At 46.0% G+C, this 24730-nt stretch overlaps 14 non-coding genes across 14 annotated transcripts; all 14 read right to left on the bottom strand.

Moving 5' to 3' along the window:
• Window positions 1-1144: 1144 nt before the first annotated feature.
• On the bottom strand, window positions 1145-1259 carry LOC149277224 (U5 spliceosomal RNA). The gene has a single exon (XR_016279232.1). It is a non-coding gene; the product is annotated as a U5 spliceosomal RNA (small nuclear RNA).
• A 1611-nt stretch (window positions 1260-2870) lies between these two features.
• On the bottom strand, window positions 2871-2985 carry LOC149277223 (U5 spliceosomal RNA). Its single transcript, XR_016279144.1, has one exon. It is a non-coding gene; the product is annotated as a U5 spliceosomal RNA (small nuclear RNA).
• A 1611-nt stretch (window positions 2986-4596) lies between these two features.
• Window positions 4597-4711, bottom strand: LOC149277222 (U5 spliceosomal RNA). Its single transcript, XR_016279230.1, has one exon. It is a non-coding gene; the product is annotated as a U5 spliceosomal RNA (small nuclear RNA).
• Window positions 4712-6322: 1611 nt separating this feature from the next.
• On the bottom strand, window positions 6323-6437 carry LOC149277221 (U5 spliceosomal RNA). The gene has a single exon (XR_016279153.1). It is a non-coding gene; the product is annotated as a U5 spliceosomal RNA (small nuclear RNA).
• Window positions 6438-8048: 1611 nt separating this feature from the next.
• Window positions 8049-8163, bottom strand: LOC149277220 (U5 spliceosomal RNA). The gene has a single exon (XR_016279112.1). It is a non-coding gene; the product is annotated as a U5 spliceosomal RNA (small nuclear RNA).
• Window positions 8164-9756: 1593 nt separating this feature from the next.
• On the bottom strand, window positions 9757-9871 carry LOC149277219 (U5 spliceosomal RNA). The gene has a single exon (XR_016279229.1). It is a non-coding gene; the product is annotated as a U5 spliceosomal RNA (small nuclear RNA).
• Window positions 9872-11464: 1593 nt separating this feature from the next.
• LOC149277218 (U5 spliceosomal RNA) lies at window positions 11465-11579 on the bottom strand. The gene has a single exon (XR_016279193.1). It is a non-coding gene; the product is annotated as a U5 spliceosomal RNA (small nuclear RNA).
• Window positions 11580-13190: 1611 nt separating this feature from the next.
• Window positions 13191-13305, bottom strand: LOC149277217 (U5 spliceosomal RNA). Its single transcript, XR_016279228.1, has one exon. It is a non-coding gene; the product is annotated as a U5 spliceosomal RNA (small nuclear RNA).
• A 1593-nt stretch (window positions 13306-14898) lies between these two features.
• Window positions 14899-15013, bottom strand: LOC149277216 (U5 spliceosomal RNA). The gene has a single exon (XR_016279189.1). It is a non-coding gene; the product is annotated as a U5 spliceosomal RNA (small nuclear RNA).
• Window positions 15014-16624: 1611 nt separating this feature from the next.
• On the bottom strand, window positions 16625-16739 carry LOC149277215 (U5 spliceosomal RNA). The gene has a single exon (XR_016279173.1). It is a non-coding gene; the product is annotated as a U5 spliceosomal RNA (small nuclear RNA).
• Window positions 16740-18350: 1611 nt separating this feature from the next.
• LOC149277214 (U5 spliceosomal RNA) lies at window positions 18351-18465 on the bottom strand. Its single transcript, XR_016279111.1, has one exon. It is a non-coding gene; the product is annotated as a U5 spliceosomal RNA (small nuclear RNA).
• A 1611-nt stretch (window positions 18466-20076) lies between these two features.
• Window positions 20077-20191, bottom strand: LOC149277213 (U5 spliceosomal RNA). Its single transcript, XR_016279227.1, has one exon. It is a non-coding gene; the product is annotated as a U5 spliceosomal RNA (small nuclear RNA).
• Window positions 20192-21802: 1611 nt separating this feature from the next.
• On the bottom strand, window positions 21803-21917 carry LOC149277212 (U5 spliceosomal RNA). Its single transcript, XR_016279170.1, has one exon. It is a non-coding gene; the product is annotated as a U5 spliceosomal RNA (small nuclear RNA).
• A 1611-nt stretch (window positions 21918-23528) lies between these two features.
• LOC149277211 (U5 spliceosomal RNA) lies at window positions 23529-23643 on the bottom strand. The gene has a single exon (XR_016279110.1). It is a non-coding gene; the product is annotated as a U5 spliceosomal RNA (small nuclear RNA).
• Window positions 23644-24730: the final 1087 nt, after the last annotated feature.

Genomic DNA, 24730 nt, shown 5'->3' with positions numbered 1-24730 from the left:
CTTTTTCCCCAATGGTGGCGTGCTGAACCCATCGGCTTCACAAATACCAAGTTGCCTGATGCTGTTTCCTTTGAAAGCAAATATATCTTTTCCACAAATCAAATCTTTCTAATTAAACCACCTTTCCAAAGTTAGCGCTTAGAAACGCTTAAGCATGGAAAGGTTTGGTGATAGAGCTTGGGTTAGGGGCGGGTTAAGCTCATGGCTTTGAAGAGGCACAGTTACAGTTAGCGTCGGAGTACTGTTAATGGTTTACGGTTGACAGTTTAGGGTTAGGTAAGGCTTAGAATCCTTCCCCATTGTGGCGTGTTTAGCCCATCCTTTTCCCAAACACCAAAAAAGCCTGATTGCCTTCAATTTCTTTTTGTCTTAAGCAGCATCGCCAGTGCCAACATTTTGCACCTAAGATTATAAAAAGTACCTAGCAAAATTGTTTCCGTTTTAAAACCGCACAAAATCTCGGACAGTTCACCTGTCTGTATGCCTCGCGACGAACGAGCGAAAGGCTCACTAGCGGCAGCGCACGGACGACCGGACTCCCCAGCACCGCCACAAAGAAGGAGCGCAGCGCGGCATTGGAGCGGCAAAAGTCAACCCAAACGCAGCAGACTAGACATTTTGCCAAAAACGAAGTCTGCAACCTGATCTTCCCACACGCATAGAGCTTCCCAACTCGTGTCGGAAAGCTTTTAAACAAATAGCAAAAAAGCTATGATCACTGAACCTACAAAGGGCGCATTAGTCTTTTCCATGCTGAAAAGCGGCCCCTTAAGCACGTGGTGAGTGCTTTTTCCAGATGTTTCACTGTTGCTATTTGAGGAAATGAATAATACAACTGCACATGTGAGGAACAGAGATCTCAATGTTAAACATTTAAGGGCAGTTTTTTGTTGTTTGGTTTGTGTATTACGATAAAGAACAATTGGGAACATGTTTGAAAGCGTATGCACAGGCTTATTTGCATAGAGTCTGGAGGGCGTGGTCTAACCCTGCCTCCTTAAAGCATTTCTACAACCCCAAACAGTACATAGCATGACACAGGCAGGATATTTTGCGCTTCTGGGTGCGACACAGTCCTCAGCCAGGGCAAAGCTTGCGACTAGAGCAAGCAATCTTTTTGATCTATCGTTAACAACAGCAAAGAAGCCCAGCAAACGCCAGGCATCAAGAAATTGGTTACGACTCATGGTCGTTCCTCCCCACGGAAATCTTTAGTAAAAGGCGAAAGATTTATTCGGTCTGAAGAGAAACCAGAGTATACCCAAACATGCCGCAGGGCAACGGCCCGGACACAGGCAGTGCTCCTCGAGGTTAAGGTGTGTTTAATTAATCCCACCCAGCTCTTGCCTGATCATTGGAACCTTTAACACATGCAAAACACGATTGCAAAGGGATTGGAACCATTTAATATTGGGCTGCTTTAAAGTCTTATTAAACTAACAATAAGGTGGGGCGTTTCCCAGTGCATCATGGGTATTCAAATGAGGCGGCAGCTCAAACAAACCTTCCAGCAGTCTTAGTGACCGGGGCGCGAGCTTGCTTCTCTGAAACAATTTTGTTTGCTTTAAGAAAAGAAAAGCTGAAGATTGTTCCTCCCCCACCGCTTTGCCTACGGGGGCCCGCAACTTCCCCTTCCGCTGCAGCCACCAGAAGTTCCTGGCACACATGCTTTGGGCTGTGTTACAAGGTTAGGGGTAAGGCTTCGGGATGGAATCTGATTACTACTCTTTTTCCCCAATGGTGGCGTGCTGAACCCATCGGCTTCACAAATACCAAGTTGCCTGATGCTGTTTCCTTTGAAAGCAAATATATCTTTTCCACAAATCAAATCTTTCTAATTAAACCACCTTTCCAAAGTTAGCGCTTAGAAACGCTTAAGCATGGAAAGGTTTGGTGATAGAGCTTGGGTTAGGGGCGGGTTAAGCTCATGGCTTTGAAGAGGCACAGTTACAGTTAGCGTCGGAGTACTGTTAATGGTTTACGGTTGACAGTTTAGGGTTAGGTAAGGCTTAGAATCCTTCCCCATTGTGGCGTGTTTAGCCCATCCTTTTCCCAAACACCAAAAAAGCCTGATTGCCTTCAATTTCTTTTTGTCTTAAGCAGCATCGCCAGTGCCAACATTTTGCACCTAAGATTATAAAAAGTACCTAGCAAAATTGTTTCCGTTTTAAAACCGCACAAAATCTCGGACAGTTCACCTGTCTGTATGCCTCGCGACGAACGAGCGAAAGGCTCCCTAGCGGCAGCACACGGACAACCGGACTCCCCAGCACCGCCACAAAGAAGGAGCGCAGCGCGGCATTGGAGCGGCAAAAGTCAACCCAAACGCAGCAGACTAGACATTTTGCCAAAAACGAAGTCTGCAACCTGATCTTTCCACACGCATAGAGCTTCCCAACTCGTGTCGGAAAGCTTTTAAACAAATAGCAAAAAAGCTATGATCACTGAACCTACAAAGGGCGCATTAGTCTTTTCCATGCTGAAAAGCGGCCCCTTAAGCACGTGGTGAGTGCTTTTTCCAGATGTTTCACTGTTGCTATTTGAGGAAATGAATAATACAACTGCACATGTGAGGAACAGAGATCTCAATGTTAAACATTTAAGGGCAGTTTTTTGTTGTTTGGTTTGTGTATTATGATAAAGAACAATTGGGAACATGTTTGAAAGCGTATGCACAGGCTTATTTGCATAGAGTCTGGAGGGCGTGGTCTAACCCTGCCTCCTTAAAGCATTTCTACAACCCCAAACAGTACATAGCATGACACAGGCAGGATATTTTGCGCTTCTGGGTGCGACACAGTCCTCAGCCAGGGCAAAGCTTGCGACTAGAGCAAGCAATCTTTTTGATCTATCGTTAACAACAGCAAAGAAGCCCAGCAAACGCCAGGCATCAAAAAATTGGTTACGACTCATGGTCGTTCCTCCCCACGGAAATCTTTAGTAAAAGGCAAAAGATTTATTCGGTCTGAAGAGAAACCAGAGTATACCCAAACATGCCGCAGGGCAACGGCCCGGACACAGGCAGTGCTCCTCGATGTTAAGGTGTGTTTAATTAATCCCACCCAGCTCTTGCCTGATCATTGGAACCTTTAACACATGCAAAACACGATTGCAAAGGGATTGGAACCATTTAATATTGGGCTGCTTTAAAGTCTTATTAAACTAACAATAAGGTGGGGCGTTTCCCAGTGCATCATGGGTATTCAAATGAGGCGGCAGCTCAAACAAACCTTCCAGCAGTCTTAGTGACCGGGGCGCGAGCTTGCTTCTCTGAAACAATTTTGTTTGCTTTAAGAAAAGAAAAGCTGAAGATTGTACCTCCCCCACCGCTTTGCCTACGGGGGCCCGCAACTTCCCCTTCCGCTGCAGCCACCAGAAGTTCCTGGCACACATGCTTTGGGCTGTGTTACAAGGTTAGGGGTAAGGCTTCGGGATGGAATCTGATTACTACTCTTTTTCCCCAATGGTGGCGTGCTGAACCCATCGGCTTCACAAATACCAAGTTGCCTGATGCTGTTTCCTTTGAAAGCAAATATATCTTTTCCACAAATCAAATCTTTCTAATTAAACCACCTTTCCAAAGTTAGCGCTTAGAAACGCTTAAGCATGGAAAGGTTTGGTGATAGAGCTTGGGTTAGGGGCGGGTTAAGCTCATGGCTTTGAAGAGGCACAGTTACAGTTAGCGTCGGAGTACTGTTAATGGTTTACGGTTGACAGTTTAGGGTTAGGTAAGGCTTAGAATCCTTCCCCATTGTGGCGTGTTTAGCCCATCCTTTTCCCAAACACCAAAAAAGCCTGATTGCCTTCAATTTCTTTTTGTCTTAAGCAGCATCGCCAGTGCCAACATTTTGCACCTAAGATTATAAAAAGTACCTAGCAAAATTGTTTCCGTTTTAAAACCGCACAAAATCTCGGACAGTTCACCTGTCTGTATGCCTCGCGACGAACGAGCGAAAGGCTCACTAGCGGCAGCGCACGGACGACCGGACTCCCCAGCACCGCCACAAAGAAGGAGCGCAGCGCGGCATTGGAGCGGCAAAAGTCAACCCAAACGCAGCAGACTAGACATTTTGCCAAAAACGAAGTCTGCAACCTGATCTTCCCACACGCATAGAGCTTCCCAACTCGTGTCGGAAAGCTTTTAAACAAATAGCAAAAAAGCTATGATCACTGAACCTACAAAGGGCGCATTAGTCTTTTCCATGCTGAAAAGCGGCCCCTTAAGCACGTGGTGAGTGCTTTTTCCAGATGTTTCACTGTTGCTATTTGAGGAAATGAATAATACAACTGCACATGTGAGGAACAGAGATCTCAATGTTAAACATTTAAGGGCAGTTTTTTGTTGTTTGGTTTGTGTATTACGATAAAGAACAATTGGGAACATGTTTGAAAGCGTATGCACAGGCTTATTTGCATAGAGTCTGGAGGGCGTGGTCTAACCCTGCCTCCTTAAAGCATTTCTACAACCCCAAACAGTACATAGCATGACACAGGCAGGATATTTTGCGCTTCTGGGTGCGACACAGTCCTCAGCCAGGGCAAAGCTTGCGACTAGAGCAAGCAATCTTTTTGATCTATCGTTAACAACAGCAAAGAAGCCCAGCAAACGCCAGGCATCAAGAAATTGGTTACGACTCATGGTCGTTCCTCCCCACGGAAATCTTTAGTAAAAGGCGAAAGATTTATTCGGTCTGAAGAGAAACCAGAGTATACCCAAACATGCCGCAGGGCAACGGCCCGGACACAGGCAGTGCTCCTCGAGGTTAAGGTGTGTTTAATTAATCCCACCCAGCTCTTGCCTGATCATTGGAACCTTTAACACATGCAAAACACGATTGCAAAGGGATTGGAACCATTTAATATTGGGCTGCTTTAAAGTCTTATTAAACTAACAATAAGGTGGGGCGTTTCCCAGTGCATCATGGGTATTCAAATGAGGCGGCAGCTCAAACAAACCTTCCAGCAGTCTTAGTGACCGGGGCGCGAGCTTGCTTCTCTGAAACAATTTTGTTTGCTTTAAGAAAAGAAAAGCTGAAGATTGTACCTCCCCCACCGCTTTGCCTACGGGGGCCCGCAACTTCCCCTTCCGCTGCAGCCACCAGAAGTTCCTGGCACACATGCTTTGGGCTGTGTTACAAGGTTAGGGGTAAGGCTTCGGGATGGAATCTGATTACTACTCTTTTTCCCCAATGGTGGCGTGCTGAACCCATCGGCTTCACAAATACCAAGTTGCCTGATGCTGTTTCCTTTGAAAGCAAATATATCTTTTCCACAAATCAAATCTTTCTAATTAAACCACCTTTCCAAAGTTAGCGCTTAGAAACGCTTAAGCATGGAAAGGTTTGGTGATAGAGCTTGGGTTAGGGGCGGGTTAAGCTCATGGCTTTGAAGAGGCACAGTTACAGTTAGCGTCGGAGTACTGTTAATGGTTTACGGTTGACAGTTTAGGGTTAGGTAAGGCTTAGAATCCTTCCCCATTGTGGCGTGTTTAGCCCATCCTTTTCCCAAACACCAAAAAAGCCTGATTGCCTTCAATTTCTTTTTGTCTTAAGCAGCATCGCCAGTGCCAACATTTTGCACCTAAGATTATAAAAAGTACCTAGCAAAATTGTTTCCGTTTTAAAACCGCACAAAATCTCGGACAGTTCACCTGTCTGTATGCCTCGCGACGAACGAGCGAAAGGCTCACTAGCGGCAGCGCACGGACGACCGGACTCCCCAGCACCGCCACAAAGAAGGAGCGCAGCGCGGCATTGGAGCGGCAAAAGTCAACCCAAACGCAGCAGACTAGACATTTTGCCAAAAACGAAGTCTGCAACCTGATCTTTCCACACGCATAGAGCTTCCCGACTCGTGTCGGAAAGCTTTTAAACAAATAGCAAAAAAGCTATGATCACTGAACCTACAAAGGGCGCATTAGTCTTTTCCATGCTGAAAAGCGGCCCCTTAAGCACGTGGTGAGTGCTTTTTCCAGATGTTTCACTGTTGCTATTTGAGGAAATGAATAATACAACTGCACATGTGAGGAACAGAGATCTCAATGTTAAACATTTAAGGGCAGTTTTTTGTTGTTTGGTTTGTGTATTATGATAAAGAACAATTGGGAACATGTTTGAAAGCGTATGCACAGGCTTATTTGCATAGAGTCTGGAGGGCGTGGTCTAACCCTGCCTCCTTAAAGCATTTCTACAACCCCAAACAGTACATAGCATGACACAGGCAGGATATTTTGCGCTTCTGGGTGCGACACAGTCCTCAGCCAGGGGAAAGCTTGCGACTAGAGCAAGCAATCTTTTTGATCTATCGTTAACAACAGCAAAGAAGCCCAGCAAACGCCAGGCATCAAAAAATTGGTTACGACTCATGGTCGTTCCTCCCCACGGAAATCTTTAGTAAAAGGCGAAAGATTTATTCGGTCTGAAGAGAAACCAGAGTGTACCCAAACATGCCGCAGGGCAACGGCCCGGACACAGGCAGTGCTCCTCGATGTTAAGGTGTGTTTAATTAATCCCACCCAGCTCTTGCCTGATCATTGGAACCTTTAACACATGCAAAACACGATTGCAAAGGGATTGGAACCATTTAATATTGGGCTGCTTTAAAGTCTTATTAAACTAACAATAAGGTGGGGCGTTTCCCAGTGCATCATGGGTATTCAAATGAGGCGGCAGCTCAAACAAACCTTCCAGCAGTCTTAGTGACCGGGGCGCGTGCTTGCTTCTCTGAAACAATTTTGTTTGCTTTAAGAAAAGAAAAGCTGAAGATTGTTCCTCCCCCACCGCTTTGCCTACGGGGGCCCGCAACTTCCCCTTCCGCTGCAGCCACCAGAAGTTCCTGGCACACATGCTTTGGGCTGTGTTACAAGGTTAGGGGTAAGGCTTCGGGATGGAATCTGATTACTACTCTTTTTCCCCAATGGTGGCGTGCTGAACCCATCGGCTTCACAAATACCAAGTTGCCTGATGCTGTTTCCTTTGAAAGCAAATATATCTTTTCCACAAATCAAATCTTTCTAATTAAACCACCTTTCCAAAGTTAGCGCTTAGAAACGCTTAAGCATGGAAAGGTTTGGTGATAGAGCTTGGGTTAGGGGCGGGTTAAGCTCATGGCTTTGAAGAGGCACAGTTACAGTTAGCGTCGGAGTACTGTTAATGGTTTACGGTTGACAGTTTAGGGTTAGGTAAGGCTTAGAATCCTTCCCCATTGTGGCGTGTTTAGCCCATCCTTTTCCCAAACACCAAAAAAGCCTGATTGCCTTCAATTTCTTTTTGTCTTAAGCAGCATCGCCAGTGCCAACATTTTGCACCTAAGATTATAAAAAGTACCTAGCAAAATTGTTTCCGTTTTAAAACCGCACAAAATCTCGGACAGTTCACCTGTCTGTATGCCTCGCGACGAACGAGCGAAAGGCTCACTAGCGGCAGCGCACGGACGACCGGACTCCCCAGCACCGCCACAAAGAAGGAGCGCAGCGCGGCATTGGAGCGGCAAAAGTCAACCCAAACGCAGCAGACTAGACATTTTGCCAAAAACGAAGTCTGCAACCTGATCTTTCCACACGCATAGAGCTTCCCAACTCGTGTCGGAAAGCTTTGAAACAAACAGCAAAAAAGCTATGATCACTGAACCTACAAAGGGCGCATTAGTCTTTTCCATGCTGAAAAGCGGCCCCTTAAGCACGTGGTGAGTGCTTTTTCCAGATGTTTCACTGTTGCTATTTGAGGAAATGAATAATACAACTGCACATGTGAGGAACAGAGATCTCAATGTTAAACATTTAAGGGCAGTTTTTTGTTGTTTGGTTTGTGTATTACGATAAAGAACAATTGGGAACATGTTTGAAAGCGTATGCACAGGCTTATTTGCATAGAGTCTGGAGGGCGTGGTCTAACCCTGCCTCCTTTAAGCATTTCTACAACCCCAAACAGTACATAGCATGACACAGGCAGGATATTTTGCGCTTCTGGGTGCGACACAGTCCTCAGCCAGGGCAAAGCTTGCGACTAGAGCAAGCAATCTTTTTGATCTATCGTTAACAACAGCAAAGAAGCCCAGCAAACGCCAGGCATCAAAAAATTGGTTACGACTCATGGTCGTTCCTCCCCACGGAAATCTTTAGTAAAAGGCGAAAGATTTATTCGGTCTGAAGAGAAACCAGAGTATACCCAAACACGCCGCAGGGCAACGGCCCGGACACAGGCAGTGCTCCTCGAGGTTAAGGTGTGTTTAATTAATCCCACCCAGCTCTTGCCTGATCATTGGAACCTTTAACACATGCAAAACACGATTGCAAAGGGATTGGAACCATTTAATATTGGGCTGCTTTAAAGTCTTATTAAACTAACAATAAGGTGGGGCGTTTCCCAGTGCATCATGGGTATTCAAATGAGGCGGCAGCTCAAACAAACCTTCCAGCAGTCTTAGTGACCGGGGCGCGAGCTTGCTTCTCTGAAACAATTTTGTTTGCTTTAAGAAAAGAAAAGCTGAAGATTGTTCCTCCCCCACCGCTTTGCCTACGGGGGCCCGCAACTTCCCCTTCCGCTGCAGCCACCAGAAGTTCCTGGCACACATGCTTTGGGCTGTGTTACAAGGTTAGGGGTAAGGCTTCGGGATGGAATCTGATTACTACTCTTTTTCCCCAATGGTGGCGTGCTGAACCCATCGGCTTCACAAATACCAAGTTGCCTGATGCTGTTTCCTTTGAAAGCAAATATATCTTTTCCACAAATCAAATCTTTCTAATTAAACCACCTTTCCAAAGTTAGCGCTTAGAAACGCTTAAGCATGGAAAGGTTTGGTGATAGAGCTTGGGTTAGGGGCGGGTTAAGCTCATGGCTTTGAAGAGGCACAGTTACAGTTAGCGTCGGAGTACTGTTAATGGTTTACGGTTGACAGTTTAGGGTTAGGTAAGGCTTAGAATCCTTCCCCATTGTGGCGTGTTTAGACCAAAAAAGCCTGATTGCCTTCAATTTCTTTTTGTCTTAAGCAGCATCGCCAGTGCCAACATTTTGCACCTAAGATTATAAAAAGTACCTAGCAAAATTGTTTCCGTTTTAAAACCGCACAAAATCTCGGACAGTTCACCTGTCTGTATGCCTCGCGACGAACGAGCGAAAGGCTCACTAGCGGCAGCGCACGGACGACCGGACTCCCCAGCACCGCCACAAAGAAGGAGCGCAGCGCGGCATTGGAGCGCCAAAAGTCAACCCAAACGCAGCAGACTAGACATTTTGCCAAAAACGAAGTCTGCAACCTGATCTTTCCACACGCATAGAGCTTCCCAACTCGTGTCGGAAAGCTTTGAAACAAACAGCAAAAAAGCTATGATCACTGAACCTACAAAGGGCGCATTAGTCTTTTCCATGCTGAAAAGCGGCCCCTTAAGCACGTGGTGAGTGCTTTTTCCAGATGTTTCACTGTTGCTATTTGAGGAAATGAATAATACAACTGCACATGTGAGGAACAGAGATCTCAATGTTAAACATTTAAGGGCAGTTTTTTGTTGTTTGGTTTGTGTATTACGATAAAGAACAATTGGGAACATGTTTGAAAGCGTATGCACAGGCTTATTTGCATAGAGTCTGGAGGGCGTGGTCTAACCCTGCCTCCTTAAAGCATTTCTACAACCCCAAACAGTACATAGCATGACACAGGCAGGATATTTTGCGCTTCTGGGTGCGACACAGTCCTCAGCCAGGGCAAAGCTTGCGACTAGAGCAAGCAATCTTTTTGATCTATCGTTAACAACAGCAAAGAAGCCCAGCAAACGCCAGGCATCAAGAAATTGGTTACGACTCATGGTCGTTCCTCCCCACGGAAATCTTTAGTAAAAGGCGAAAGATTTATTCGGTCTGAAGAGAAACCAGAGTATACCCAAACATGCCGCAGGGCAACGGCCCGGACACAGGCAGTGCTCCTCGAGGTTAAGGTGTGTTTAATTAATCCCACCCAGCTCTTGCCTGATCATTGGAACCTTTAACACATGCAAAACACGATTGCAAAGGGATTGGAACCATTTAATATTGGGCTGCTTTAAAGTCTTATTAAACTAACAATAAGGTGGGGCGTTTCCCAGTGCATCATGGGTATTCAAATGAGGCGGCAGCTCAAACAAACCTTCCAGCAGTCTTAGTGACCGGGGCACGAGCTTGCTTCTCTGAAACAATTTTGTTTGCTTTAAGAAAAGAAAAGCTGAAGATTGTTCCTCCCCCACCGCTTTGCCTACGGGGGCCCGCAACTTCCCCTTCCGCTGCAGCCACCAGAAGTTCCTGGCACACATGCTTTGGGCTGTGTTACAAGGTTAGGGGTAAGGCTTCGGGATGGAATCTGATTACTACTCTTTTTCCCCAATGGTGGCGTGCTGAACCCATCGGCTTCACAAATACCAAGTTGCCTGATGCTGTTTCCTTTGAAAGCAAATATATCTTTTCCACAAATCAAATCTTTCTAATTAAACCACCTTTCCAAAGTTAGCGCTTAGAAACGCTTAAGCATGGAAAGGTTTGGTGATAGAGCTTGGGTTAGGGGCGGGTTAAGCTCATGGCTTTGAAGAGGCACAGTTACAGTTAGCGTCGGAGTACTGTTAATGGTTTACGGTTGACAGTTTAGGGTTAGGTAAGGCTTAGAATCCTTCCCCATTGTGGCGTGTTTAGACCAAAAAAGCCTGATTGCCTTCAATTTCTTTTTGTCTTAAGCAGCATCGCCAGTGCCAACATTTTGCACCTAAGATTATAAAAAGTACCTAGCAAAATTGTTTCCGTTTTAAAACCGCACAAAATCTCGGACAGTTCACCTGTCTGTATGCCTCGCGACGAACGAGCGAAAGGCTCCCTAGCGGCAGCGCACGGACGACCGGACTCCCCAGCACCGCCACAAAGAAGGAGCGCAGCGCGGCATTGGAGCGGCAAAAGTCAACCCAAACGCAGCAGACTAGACATTTTGCCAAAAACGAAGTCTGCAACCTGATCTTTCCACACGCATAGAGCTTCCCAACTCGTGTCGGAAAGCTTTTAAACAAATAGCAAAAAAGCTATGATCACTGAACCTACAAAGGGCGCATTAGTCTTTTCCATGCTGAAAAGCGGCCCCTTAAGCACGTGGTGAGTGCTTTTTCCAGATGTTTCACTGTTGCTATTTGAGGAAATGAATAATACAACTGCACATGTGAGGAACAGAGACCTCAATGTTAAACATTTAAGGGCAGTTTTTTGTTGTTTGGTTTGTGTATTACGATAAAGAACAATTGGGAACATGTTTGAAAGCGTATGCACAGGCTTATTTGCATAGAGTCTGGAGGGCGTGGTCTAACCCTGCCTCCTTAAAGCATTTCTACAACCCCAAACAGTACATAGCATGACACAGGCAGGATATTTTGCGCTTCTGGGTGCAACACAGTCCTCAGCCAGGGCAAATCTTGCGACTAGAGCAAGCAATCTTTTTGATCTATCGTTAACAACAGCAAAGAAGCCCAGCAAACGCCAGGCATCAAAAAATTGGTTACGACTCATGGTCATTCCTCCCCACGGAAATCTTTAGTAAAAGGCGAAAGATTTATTCGGTCTGAAGAGAAACCAGAGTATACCCAAACACGCCGCAGGGCAACGGCCCGGACACAGGCAGTGCTCCTCGAGGTTAAGGTGTGTTTAATTAATCCCACCCAGCTCTTGCCTGATCATTGGAACCTTTAACACATGCAAAACACGATTGCAAAGGGATTGGAACCATTTAATATTGGGCTGCTTTAAAGTCTTATTAAACTAACAATAAGGTGGGGCGTTTCCCAGTGCATCATGGGTATTCAAATGAGGCGGCAGCTCAAACAAACCTTCCAGCAGTCTTAGTGACCGGCGCGCGAGCTTGCTTCTCTGAAACAATTTTGTTTGCTTTAAGAAAAGAAAAGCTGAAGATTGTTCCTCCCCCACCGCTTTGCCTACGGGGGCCCGCAACTTCCCCTTCCGCTGCAGCCACCAGAAGTTCCTGGCACACATGCTTTGGGCTGTGTTACAAGGTTAGGGGTAAGGCTTCGGGATGGAATCTGATTACTACTCTTTTTCCCCAATGGTGGCGTGCTGAACCCATCGGCTTCACAAATACCAAGTTGCCTGATGCTGTTTCCTTTGAAAGCAAATATATCTTTTCCACAAATCAAATCTTTCTAATTAAACCACCTTTCCAAAGTTAGCGCTTAGAAACGCTTAAGCATGGAAAGGTTTGGTGATAGAGCTTGGGTTAGGGGCGGGTTAAGCTCATGGCTTTGAAGAGGCACAGTTACAGTTAGCGTCGGAGTACTGTTAATGGTTTACGGTTGACAGTTTAGGGTTAGGTAAGGCTTAGAATCCTTCCCCATTGTGGCGTGTTTAGCCCATCCTTTTCCCAAACACCAAAAAAGCCTGATTGCCTTCAATTTCTTTTTGTCTTAAGCAGCATCGCCAGTGCCAACATTTTGCACCTAAGATTATAAAAAGTACCTAGCAAAATTGTTTCCGTTTTAAAACCGCACAAAATCTCGGACAGTTCACCTGTCTGTATGCCTCGCGACGAACGTGCGAAAGGCTCACTAGCGGCAGCGCACGGACGACCGGACTCCCCAGCACCGCCACAAAGAAGGAGCGCAGCGCGGCATTGGAGCGGCAAAAGTCAACCCAAACGCAGCACACTAGACATTTTGCCAAAAACGAAGTCTGCAACCTGATCTTTCCACACGCATAGAGCTTCCCAACTCGTGTCGGAAAGCTTTTAAACAAATAGCAAAAAAGCTATGATCACTGAACCTACAAAGGGCGCATTAGTCTTTTCCATGCTGAAAAGCGGCCCCTTAAGCACGTGGTGAGTGCTTTTTCCAGATGTTTCACTGTTGCTATTTGAGGAAATGAATAATACAACTGCACATGTGAGGAACAGAGATCTCAATGTTAAACATTTAAGGGCAGTTTTTTGTTGTTTGGTTTGTGTATTATGATAAAGAACAATTGGGAACATGTTTGAAAGCGTATGCACAGGCTTATTTGCATAGAGTCTGGAGGGCGTGGTCTAACCCTGCCTCCTTAAAGCATTTCTACAACCCCAAACAGTACATAGCATGACACAGGCAGGATATTTTGCGCTTCTGGGTGCGACACAGTCCTCAGCCAGGGCAAAGCTTGCGACTAGATCAAGCAATCTTTTTGATCCATCGTTAACAACAGCAAAGAAGCCCAGCAAACGCCAGGCATCAAGAAATTGGTTACGACTCATGGTCGTTCCTCCCCACGGAAATCTTTAGTAAAAGGCGAAAGATTTATTCGGTCTGAAGAGAAACCAGAGTATACCCAAACATGCCGCAGGGCAACGGCCCGGACACAGGCAGTGCTCCTCGAGGTTAAGGTGTGTTTAATTAATCCCACCCAGCTCTTGCCTGATCATTGGAACCTTTAACACATGCAAAACACGATTGCAAAGGGATTGGAACCATTTAATATTGGGCTGCTTTAAAGTCTTATTAAACTAACAATAAGGTGGGGCGTTTCCCAGTGCATCATGGGTATTCAAATGAGGCGGCAGCTCAAACAAACCTTCCAGCAGTCTTAGTGACCGGGGCGCGAGCTTGCTTCTCTGAAACAATTTTGTTTGCTTTAAGAAAAGAAAAGCTGAAGATTGTTCCTCCCCCACCGCTTTGCCTACGGGGGCCCGCAACTTCCCCTTCCGCTGCAGCCACCAGAAGTTCCTGGCACACATGCTTTGGGCTGTGTTACAAGGTTAGGGGTAAGGCTTCGGGATGGAATCTGATTACTACTCTTTTTCCCCAATGGTGGCGTGCTGAACCCATCGGCTTCACAAATACCAAGTTGCCTGATGCTGTTTCCTTTGAAAGCAAATATATCTTTTCCACAAATCAAATCTTTCTAATTAAACCACCTTTCCAAAGTTAGCGCTTAGAAACGCTTAAGCATGGAAAGGTTTGGTGATAGAGCTTGGGTTAGGGGCGGGTTAAGCTCATGGCTTTGAAGAGGCACAGTTACAGTTAGCGTCGGAGTACTGTTAATGGTTTACGGTTGACAGTTTAGGGTTAGGTAAGGCTTAGAATCCTTCCCCATTGTGGCGTGTTTAGACCAAAAAAGCCTGATTGCCTTCAATTTCTTTTTGTCTTAAGCAGCATCGCCAGTGCCAACATTTTGCACCTAAGATTATAAAAAGTACCTAGCAAAATTGTTTCCGTTTTAAAACCGCACAAAATCTCGGACAGTTCACCTGTCTGTATGCCTCGCGACGAACGAGCGAAAGGCTCACTAGCGGCAGCGCACGGACGACCGGACTCCCCAGCACCGCCACAAAGAAGGAGCGCAGCGCGGCATTGGAGCGGCAAAACTCAACCCAAACGCAGCACACTAGACATTTTGCCAAAAACGAAGTCTGCAACCTGATCTTTCCACACGCATAGAGCTTCCCGACTCGTGTCGGAAAGCTTTTAAACAAACAGCAAAAAAGCTATGATCACTGAACCTACAAAGGGCGCATTAGTCTTTTCCATGCTGAAAAGCGGCCCCTTAAGCACGTGGTGAGTGCTTTTTCCAGATGTTTCACTGTTGCTATTTGAGGAAATGAATAATACAACTGCACATGTGAGGAACAGAGATCTCAATGTTAAACATTTAAGGGCAGTTTTTTGTTGTTTGGTTTGTGTATTACGATAAAGAACAATTGGGAACATGTTTGAAAGCGTATGCACAGGCTTATTTGCATAGAGTCTGGAGGGCGTGGTCTAACCCTGCCTCCTTAAAGCATTTCTACAACCCCAAACAGTACATAGCATGACACAGGCAGGATATTTTGCGCTTCTGGGTGCGACACAGTCCTCAGCCAGGGGAAAGCTTGCGACTAGAGCAAGCAATCTTTTTGATCCATCGTTAACAACAGCAAAGAAGCCCAGCAAACGCCAGGCATCAAAAAATTGGTTACGACTCATGGTCGTTCCTCCCCACGGAAATCTTTAGTAAAAGGCGAAAGATTTATTCAGTCTGAAGAGAAACCAGAGTATACCCAAACATGCCGCAGGGCAACGGCCCGGACACAGGCAGTGCTCCTCGAGGTTAAGGTGTGTTTAATTAATCCCACCCAGCTCTTGCCTGATCATTGGAACCTTTAACACATGCAAAACACGATTGCAAAGGGATTGGAACCATTTAATATTGGGCTGCTTTAAAGTCTTATTAAACTAACAATAAGGTGGGGCGTTTCCCAGTGCATCATGGGTATTCAAATGAGGCGGCAGCTCAAACAAACCTTCCAGCAGTCTTAGTGACCGGGGCGCGAGCTTGCTTCTCTGAAACAATTTTGTTTGCTTTAAGAAAAGAAAAGCTGAAGATTGTTCCTCCCCCACCGCTTTGCCTATGGGGGCCCGCAACTTCCCCTTCCGCTGCAGCCACCAGAAGTTCCTGGCACACATGCTTTGGGCTGTGTTACAAGGTTAGGGGTAAGGCTTCGGGATGGAATCTGATTACTACTCTTTTTCCCCAATGGTGGCGTGCTGAACCCATCGGCTTCACAAATACCAAGTTGCCTGATGCTGTTTCCTTTGAAAGCAAATATATCTTTTCCACAAATCAAATCTTTCTAATTAAACCACCTTTCCAAAGTTAGCGGTTAGAAACGCTTAAGCATGGAAAGGTTTGGTGATAGAGCTTGGGTTAGGGGCGGGTTAAGCTCATGGCTTTGAAGAGGCACAGTTACAGTTAGCGTCGGAGTACTGTTAATGGTTTACGGTTGACAGTTTAGGGTTAGGTAAGGCTTAGAATCCTTCCCCATTGTGGCGTGTTTAGCCCATCCTTTTCCCAAACACCAAAAAAGCCTGATTGCCTTCAATTTCTTTTTGTCTTAAGCAGCATCGCCAGTGCCAACATTTTGCACCTAAGATTATAAAAAGTACCTAGCAAAATTGTTTCCGTTTTAAAACCGCACAAAATCTCGGACAGTTCACCTGTCTGTATGCCTCGCGACGAACGAGCGAAAGGCTCACTAGCGGCAGCGCACGGACGACCGGACTCCCCAGCACCGCCACAAAGAAGGAGCGCAGCGCGGCATTGGAGCGGCAAAAGTCAACCCAAACGCAGCAGACTAGACATTTTGCCAAAAACGAAGTCTGCAACCTGATCTTTCCACACGCATAGAGCTTCCCAACTCGTGTCGGAAAGCTTTGAAACAAACAGCAAAAAAGCTATGATCACTGAACCTACAAAGGGCGCATTAGTCTTTTCCATGCTGAAAAGCGGCCCCTTAAGCACGTGGTGAGTGCTTTTTCCAGATGTTTCACTGTTGCTATTTGAGGAAATGAATAATACAACTGCACATGTGAGGAACAGAGATCTCAATGTTAAACATTTAAGGGCAGTTTTTTGTTGTTTGGTTTGTGTATTACGATAAAGAACAATTGGGAACATGTTTGAAAGCGTATGCACAGGCTTATTTGCATAGAGTCTGGAGGGCGTGGTCTAACCCTGCCTCCTTAAAGCATTTCTACAACCCCAAACAGTACATAGCATGACACAGGCAGGATATTTTGCGCTTCTGGGTGCGACACAGTCCTCAGCCAGGGCAAAGCTTGCGACTAGAGCAAGCAATCTTTTTGATCTATCGTTAACAACAGCAAAGAAGCCCAGCAAACCCCAGGCATCAAAAAATTGGTTACGACTCATGGTCGTTCCTCCCCACGGAAATCTTTAGTAAAAGGCGAAAGATTTATTCGGTCTGAAGAGAAACCAGAGTATACCCAAACATGCCGCAGGGCAACGGCCCGGACACAGGCAGTGCTCCTCGAGGTTAAGGTGTGTTTAATTAATCCCACCCAGCTCTTGCCTGATCATTGGAACCTTTAACACATGCAAAACACGATTGCAAAGGGATTGGAACCATTTAATATTGGGCTGCTTTAAAGTCTTATTAAACTAACAATAAGGTGGGGCGTTTCCCAGTGCATCATGGGTATTCAAATGAGGCGGCAGCTCAAACAAACCTTCCAGCAGTCTTAGTGACCGGGGCGCGAGCTTGCTTCTCTGAAACAATTTTGTTTGCTTTAAGAAAAGAAAAGCTGAAGATTGTTCCTCCCCCACCGCTTTGCCTACGGGGGCCCGCAACTTCCCCTTCCGCTGCAGCCACCAGAAGTTCCTGGCACACATGCTTTGGGCTGTGTTACAAGGTTAGGGGTAAGGCTTCGGGATGGAATCTGATTACTACTCTTTTTCCCCAATGGTGGCGTGCTGAACCCATCGGCTTCACAAATACCAAGTTGCCTGATGCTGTTTCCTTTGAAAGCAAATATATCTTTTCCACAAATCAAATCTTTCTAATTAAACCACCTTTCCAAAGTTAGCGCTTAGAAACGCTTAAGCATGGAAAGGTTTGGTGATAGAGCTTGGGTTAGGGGCGGGTTAAGCTCATGGCTTTGAAGAGGCACAGTTACAGTTAGCGTCGGAGTACTGTTAATGGTTTACGGTTGACAGTTTAGGGTTAGGTAAGGCTTAGAATCCTTCCCCATTGTGGCGTGTTTAGCCCATCCTTTTCCCAAACACCAAAAAAGCCTGATTGCCTTCAATTTCTTTTTGTCTTAAGCAGCATCGCCAGTGCCAACATTTTGCACCTAAGATTATAAAAAGTACCTAGCAAAATTGTTTCCGTTTTAAAACCGCACAAAATCTCGGACAGTTCACCTGTCTGTATGCCTCGCGACGAACGTGCGAAAGGCTCACTAGCGGCAGCGCACGGACGACCGGACTCCCCAGCACCGCCACAAAGAAGGAGCGCAGCGCGGCATTGGAGCGGCAAAAGTCAACCCAAACGCAGCAGACTAGACATTTTGCCAAAAACGAAGTCTACAACCTGATCTTTCCACACGCATAGAGCTTCCCAACTCGTGTCGGAAAGCTTTTAAACAAATAGCAAAAAAGCTATGATCACTGAACCTACAAAGGGCGCATTAGTCTTTTCCATGCTGAAAAGCGGCCCCTTAAGCACGTGGTGAGTGCTTTTTCCAGATGTTTCACTGTTGCTATTTGAGGAAATGAATAATACAACTGCACATGTGAGGAACAGAGATCTCAATGTTAAACATTTAAGGGCAGTTTTTTGTTGTTTGGTTTGTGTATTATGATAAAGAACAATTGGGAACATGTTTGAAAGCGTATGCACAGGCTTATTTGCATAGAGTCTGGAGGGCGTGGTCTAACCCTGCCTCCTTAAAGCATTTCTACAACCCCAAACAGTACATAGCATGACACAGGCAGGATATTTTGCGCTTCTGAGTGCGACACAGTCCTCAACCAGGGCAAAGCTTGCGACTAGAGCAAGCAATCTTTTTGATCTATCGTTAACAACAGCAAAGAAGCCCAGCAAACGCCAGGCATCAAAAAATTGGTTACGACTCATGGTCGTTCCTCCCCACGGAAATCTTTAGTAAAAGGCGAAAGATTTATTCGGTCTGAAGAGAAACCAGAGTATACCCAAACATGCCGCAGGGCAACGGCCCGGACACAGGCAGTGCTCCTCGATGTTAAGGTGTGTTTAATTAATCCCACCCAGCTCTTGCCTGATCATTGGAACCTTTAACACATGCAAAACACGATTGCAAAGGGATTGGAACCATTTAATATTGGGCTGCTTTAAAGTCTTATTAAACTAACAATAAGGTGGGGCGTTTCCCAGTGCATCATGGGTATTCAAATGAGGCGGCAGCTCAAACAAACCTTCCAGCAGTCTTAGTGACCGGGGCGCGAGCTTGCTTCTCTGAAACAATTTTGTTTGCTTTAAGAAAAGAAAAGCTGAAGATTGTTCCTCCCCCACCGCTTTGCCTACGGGGGCCCGCAACTTCCCCTTCCGCTGCAGCCACCAGAAGTTCCTGGCACACATGCTTTGGGCTGTGTTACAAGGTTAGGGGTAAGGCTTCGGGATGGAATCTGATTACTACTCTTTTTCCCCAATGGTGGCGTGCTGAACCCATCGGCTTCACAAATACCAAGTTGCCTGATGCTGTTTCCTTTGAAAGCAAATATATCTTTTCCACAAATCAAATCTTTCTAATTAAACCACCTTTCCAAAGTTAGCGCTTAGAAACGCTTAAGCATGGAAAGGTTTGGTGATAGAGCTTGGGTTAGGGGCGGGTTAAGCTCATGGCTTTGAAGAGGCACAGTTACAGTTAGCGTCGGAGTACTGTTAATGGTTTACGGTTGACAGTTTAGGGTTAGGTAAGGCTTAGAATCCTTCCCCATTGTGGCGTGTTTAGCCCATCCTTTTCCCAAACACCAAAAAAGCCTGATTGCCTTCAATTTCTTTTTGTCTTAAGCAGCATCGCCAGTGCCAACATTTTGCACCTAAGATTATAAAAAGTACCTAGCAAAATTGTTTCCGTTTTAAAACCGCACAAAATCTCGGACAGTTCACCTGTCTGTATGCCTCGCGACGAACGAGCGAAAGGCTCACTAGCGGCAGCGCACGGACGACCGGACTCCCCAGCACCGCCACAAAGAAGGAGCGCAGCGCGGCATTGGAGCGGCAAAAGTCAACCCAAACGCAGCAGACTAGACATTTTGCCAAAAACGAAGTCTGCAACCTGATCTTCCCACACGCATAGAGCTTCCCAACTCGTGTCGGAAAGCTTTTAAACAAATAGCAAAAAAGCTATGATCACTGAACCTACAAAGGGCGCATTAGTCTTTTCCATGCTGAAAAGCGGCCCCTTAAGCACGTGGTGAGTGCTTTTTCCAGATGTTTCACTGTTGCTATTTGAGGAAATGAATAATACAACTGCACATGTGAGGAACAGAGACCTCAATGTTAAACATTTAAGGGCAGTTTTTTGTTGTTTGGTTTGTGTATTATGATAAAGAACAATTGGGAACATGTTTGAAAGCGTATGCACAGGCTTATTTGCATAGAGTCTGGAGGGCGTGGTCTAACCCTGCCTCCTTAAAGCATTTCTACAACCCCAAACAGTACATAGCATGACACAGGCAGGATATTTTGCGCTTCTGGGTGCGACACAGTCCTCAGCCAGGGCAAAGCTTGCGACTAGAGCAAGCAATCTTTTTGATCTATCGTTAACAACAGCAAAGAAGCCCAGCAAACGCCAGGCATCAAGAAATTGGTTACGACTCATGGTCGTTCCTCCCCACGGAAATCTTTAGTAAAAGGCGAAAGATTTATTCGGTCTGAAGAGAAACCAGAGTATGCCCAAACATGCCGCAGGGCAACGGCCCGGACACAGGCAGTGCTCCTCGATGTTAAGGTGTGTTTAATTAATCCCACCCAGCTCTTGCCTGATCATTGGAACCTTTAACACATGCAAAACACGATTGCAAAGGGATTGGAACCATTTAATATTGGGCTGCTTTAAAGTCTTATTAAACTAACAATAAGGTGGGGCGTTTCCCAGTGCATCATGGGTATTCAAATGAGGCGGCAGCTCAAACAAACCTTCCAGCAGTCTTAATGACCGGGGCGCGAGCTTGCTTCTCTGAAACAATTTTGTTTGCTTTAAGAAAAGAAAAGCTGAAGATTGTTCCTCCCCCACCGCTTTGCCTACGGGGGCCCGCAACTTCCCCTTCCGCTGCAGCCACCAGAAGTTCCTGGCACACATGCTTTGGGCTGTGTTACAAGGTTAGGGGTAAGGCTTCGGGATGGAATCTGATTACTACTCTTTTTCCCCAATGGTGGCGTGCTGAACCCATCGGCTTCACAAATACCAAGTTGCCTGATGCTGTTTCCTTTGAAAGCAAATATATCTTTTCCACAAATCAAATCTTTCTAATTAAACCACCTTTCCAAAGTTAGCGGTTAGAAACGCTTAAGCATGGAAAGGTTTGGTGATAGAGCTTGGGTTAGGGGCGGGTTAAGCTCATGGCTTTGAAGAGGCACAGTTACAGTTAGCGTCGGAGTACTGTTAATGGTTTACGGTTGACAGTTTAGGGTTAGGTAAGGCTTAGAATCCTTCCCCATTGTGGCGTGTTTAGCCCATCCTTTTCCCAAACACCAAAAAAGCCTGATTGCCTTCAATTTCTTTTTGTCTTAAGCAGCATCGCCAGTGCCAACATTTTGCACCTAAGATTATAAAAAGTACCTAGCAAAATTGTTTCCGTTTTAAAACCGCACAAAATCTCGGACAGTTCACCTGTCTGTATGCCTCGCGACGAACGAGCGAAAGGCTCACTAGCGGCAGCGCACGGACGACCGGACTCCCCAGCACCGCCACAAAGAAGGAGCGCAGCGCGGCATTGGAGCGGCAAAAGTCAACCCAAACGCAGCAGACTAGACATTTTGCCAAAAACGAAGTCTGCAACCTGATCTTTCCACACGCATAGAGCTTCCCGACTCGTGTCGGAAAGCTTTTAAACAAATAGCAAAAAAGCTATGATCACTGAACCTACAAAGGGCGCATTAGTCTTTTCCATGCTGAAAAGCGGCCCCTTAAGCACGTGGTGAGTGCTTTTTCCAGATGTTTCACTGTTGCTATTTGAGGAAATGAATAATACAACTGCACATGTGAGGAACAGAGATCTCAATGTTAAACATTTAAGGGCAGTTTTTTGTTGTTTGGTTTGTGTATTATGATAAAGAACAATTGGGAACATGTTTGAAAGCGTATGCACAGGCTTATTTGCATAGAGTCTGGAGGGCGTGGTCTAACCCTGCCTCCTTAAAGCATTTCTACAACCCCAAACAGTACATAGCATGACACAGGCAGGATATTTTGCGCTTCTGGGTGCGACACAGTCCTCAGCCAGGGCAAAGCTTGCGACTAGAGCAAGCAATCTTTTTGATCTATCGTTAACAACAGCAAAGAAGCCCAGCAAACGCCAGGCATCAAAAAATTGGTTACGACTCATGGTCGTTCCTCCCCACGGAAATCTTTAGTAAAAGGCGAAAGATTTATTCGGTCTGATGAGAAACCAGAGTATACCCAAACATGCCGCAGGGCAACGGCCCGGCCACAGGCAGTGCTCCTCGAGGTTAAGGTGTGTTTAATTAATCCCACCCAGCTCTTGCCTGATCATTGGAACCTTTAACACATGCAAAACACGATTGCAAAGGGATTGGAACTATTTAATATTGGGCTGCTTTAAAGTCTTATTAAACTAACAATAAGGTGGGGCGTTTCCCAGTGCATCATGGGTATTCAAATGAGGCGGCAGCTCAAACAAACCTTCCAGCAGTCTTAGTGACCGGGGCGCGAGCTTGCTTCTCTGAAACAATTTTGTTTGCTTTAAGAAAAGAAAAGCTGAAGATTGTACCTCCCCCACCGCTTTGCCTACGGGGGCCCGCAACTTCCCCTTCCGCTGCAGCCACCAGAAGTTCCTGGCACACATGCTTTGGGCTGTGTTACAAGGTTAGGGGTAAGGCTTCGGGATGGAATCTGATTACTACTCTTTTTCCCCAATGGTGGCGTGCTGAACCCATCGGCTTCACAAATACCAAGTTGCCTGATGCTGTTTCCTTTGAAAGCAAATATATCTTTTCCACAAATCAAATCTTTCTAATTAAACCACCTTTCCAAAGTTAGCGGTTAGAAACGCTTAAGCATGGAAAGGTTTGGTGATAGAGCTTGGGTTAGGGGCGGGTTAAGCTCATGGCTTTGAAGAGGCACAGTTACAGTTAGCGTCGGAGTACTGTTAATGGTTTACGGTTGACAGTTTAGGGTTAGGTAAGGCTTAGAATCCTTCCCCATTGTGGCGTGTTTAGCCCATCCTTTTCCCAAACACCAAAAAAGCCTGATTGCCTTCAATTTCTTTTTGTCTTAAGCAGCATCGCCAGTGCCAACATTTTGCACCTAAGATTATAAAAAGTACCTAGCAAAATTGTTTCCGTTTTAAAACCGCACAAAATCTCGGACAGTTCACCTGTCTGTATGCCTCGCGACGAACGAGCGAAAGGCTCACTAGCGGCAGCGCACGGACGACCGGACTCCCCAGCACCGCCACAAAGAAGGAGCGCAGCGCGGCATTGGAGCGGCAAAAGTCAACCCAAACGCAGCAGACTAGACATTTTGCCAAAAACAAAGTCTGCAACCTGATCTTTCCACACGCATAGAGCTTCCCGACTCGTGTCGGAAAGCTTTTAAACAAATAGCAAAAAAGCTATGATCACTGAACCTACAAAGGGCGCATTAGTCTTTTCCATGCTGAAAAGCGGCCCCTTAAGCACGTGGTGAGTGCTTTTTCCAGATGTTTCACTGTTGCTATTTGAGGAAATGAATAATACAACTGCACATGTGAGGAACAGAGATCTCAATGTTAAACATTTAAGGGCAGTTTTTTGTTGTTTGGTTTGTGTATTATGATAAAGAACAATTGGGAACATGTTTGAAAGCGTATGCACAGGCTTATTTGCATAGAGTCTGGAGGGCGTGGTCTAACCCTGCCTCCTTAAAGCATTTCTACAACCCCAAACAGTACATAGCATGACACAGGCAGGATATTTTGCGCTTCTGGGTGCGACACAGTCCTCAGCCAGGGCAAAGCTTGCGACTAGAGCAAGCAATCTTTTTGATCTATCGTTAACAACAGCAAAGAAGCCCAGCAAACGCCAGGCATCAAAAAATTGGTTACGACTCATGGTCGTTCCTCCCCACGGAAATCTTTAGTAAAAGGCGAAAGATTTATTCGGTCTGAAGAGAAACCAGAGTATACCCAAACATGCCGCAGGGCAACGGCCCGGCCACAGGCAGTGCTCCTCGAGGTTAAGGTGTGTTTAATTAATCCCACCCAGCTCTTGCCTGATCATTGGAACCTTTAACACATGCAAAACACGATTGCAAAGGGATTGGAACCATTTAATATTGGGCTGCTTTAAAGTCTTATTAAACTAACAATAAGGTGGGGCGTTTCCCAGTGCATCATGGGTATTCAAATGAGGCGGCAGCTCAAACAAACCTTCCAGCAGTCTTAGTGACCGGGGCGCGAGCTTGCTTCTCTGAAACAATTTTGTTTGCTTTAAGAAAAGAAAAGCTGAAGATTGTTCCTCCCCCACCGCTTTGCCTACGGGGGCCCGCAACTTCCCCTTCCGCTGCAGCCACCAGAAGTTCCTGGCACACATGCTTTGGGCTGTGTTACAAGGTTAGGGGTAAGGCTTCGGGATGGAATCTGATTACTACTCTTTTTCCCCAATGGTGGCGTGCTGAACCCATCGGCTTCACAAATACCAAGTTGCCTGATGCTGTTTCCTTTGAAAGCAAATATATCTTTTCCACAAATCAAATCTTTCTAATTAAACCACCTTTCCAAAGTTAGCGGTTAGAAACGCTTAAGCATGGAAAGGTTTGGTGATAGAGCTTGGGTTAGGGGCGGGTTAAGCTCATGGCTTTGAAGAGGCACAGTTACAGTTAGCGTCGGAGTACTGTTAATGGTTTACGGTTGACAGTTTAGGGTTAGGTAAGGCTTAGAATCCTTCCCCATTGTGGCGTGTTTAGCCCATCCTTTTCCCAAACACCAAAAAAGCCTGATTGCCTTCAATTTCTTTTTGTCTTAAGCAGCATCGCCAGTGCCAACATTTTGCACCTAAGATTATAAAAAGTACCTAGCAAAATTGTTTCCGTTTTAAAACCGCACAAAATCTCGGACAGTTCACCTGTCTGTATGCCTCGCGACGAACGAGCGAAAGGCTCACTAGCGGCAGCGCACGGACGACCGGACTCCCCAGCACCGCCACAAAGAAGGAGCGCAGCGCGGCATTGGAGCGGCAAAAGTCAACCCAAACGCAGCAGACTAGACGTTTT

This window comes from Sceloporus occidentalis, unplaced genomic scaffold (genome assembly GCF_023333645.1).
Source record: "Sceloporus occidentalis isolate IW3139 unplaced genomic scaffold, rSceOcc1.0.p SCAF_220, whole genome shotgun sequence".
NCBI classification, from domain to species: Eukaryota; Metazoa; Chordata; class Lepidosauria; order Squamata; family Phrynosomatidae; genus Sceloporus; species Sceloporus occidentalis.
Note: the sequence above shows the minus strand (reverse complement) of the source record. Positions and strands in the feature narration are given on the sequence as shown.